This window comes from Orycteropus afer, unplaced genomic scaffold, assembly GCF_000298275.1.
Source record: "Orycteropus afer afer isolate SDZICR_OR568_19922 unplaced genomic scaffold, OryAfe1.0 scaffold00377, whole genome shotgun sequence".
Classification (NCBI taxonomy): Eukaryota; Metazoa; Chordata; class Mammalia; order Tubulidentata; family Orycteropodidae; genus Orycteropus; species Orycteropus afer.
The window spans coordinates 975851-976353 of NW_006921964.1; the positions used below are offsets into that span (position 1 = coordinate 975851).

The 503-nt window shown below is 45.5% G+C and overlaps 1 protein-coding gene across 1 annotated transcript in view; it reads right to left on the reverse strand.

Moving 5' to 3' along the window:
• Positions 1 to 503, reverse strand: part of EEFSEC (eukaryotic elongation factor, selenocysteine-tRNA specific) — a 556144-nt gene that overhangs the window by 483560 nt on the left and 72081 nt on the right. The gene's annotated exons all lie outside the window — the stretch shown is intronic.

Here is a 503-nt window from a genome sequence, read left to right on the forward strand (position 1 = left end):
CAGGGAAGCTAAGGGTGGTGATTTGAATTATACCCTCCAGCAAGGCAGGACGCAAGATATATTCCACCTGTGTTGCCCCAACAGAATTAACCTAAATCCCATCACAGAATCAACTGCCAGTCATTATAGGGAACGACGACTACCAGCTGCCCAGCCAAGTTGATACCTGACCTTAACTACCACACCACACGAAATAGGCATGGATAATGAGATTTACAAAACATCACAGAATGGAGGACAATGGCTAGAAGGGCCACATCAAGCAATTCACTGCAGTATGACATTCCTCTTGTTACTCTTATACCCCACACCAGCTAGGTGAATGGAGGTGAGGCCATCCCCAACTCCCACCTACCTTCTGGGCCCACAGGAACTCCATCACAGTCTGTGTGATTAGACAGAGCCACGATGCCCTGCCCTATCCTCCACCGATTTTTTTTTTTTTTTTCTTTTTCGCTTTCTTTCTTCTGGTGATTAGTTTGCTTGTATTTGTCTGTTTTACA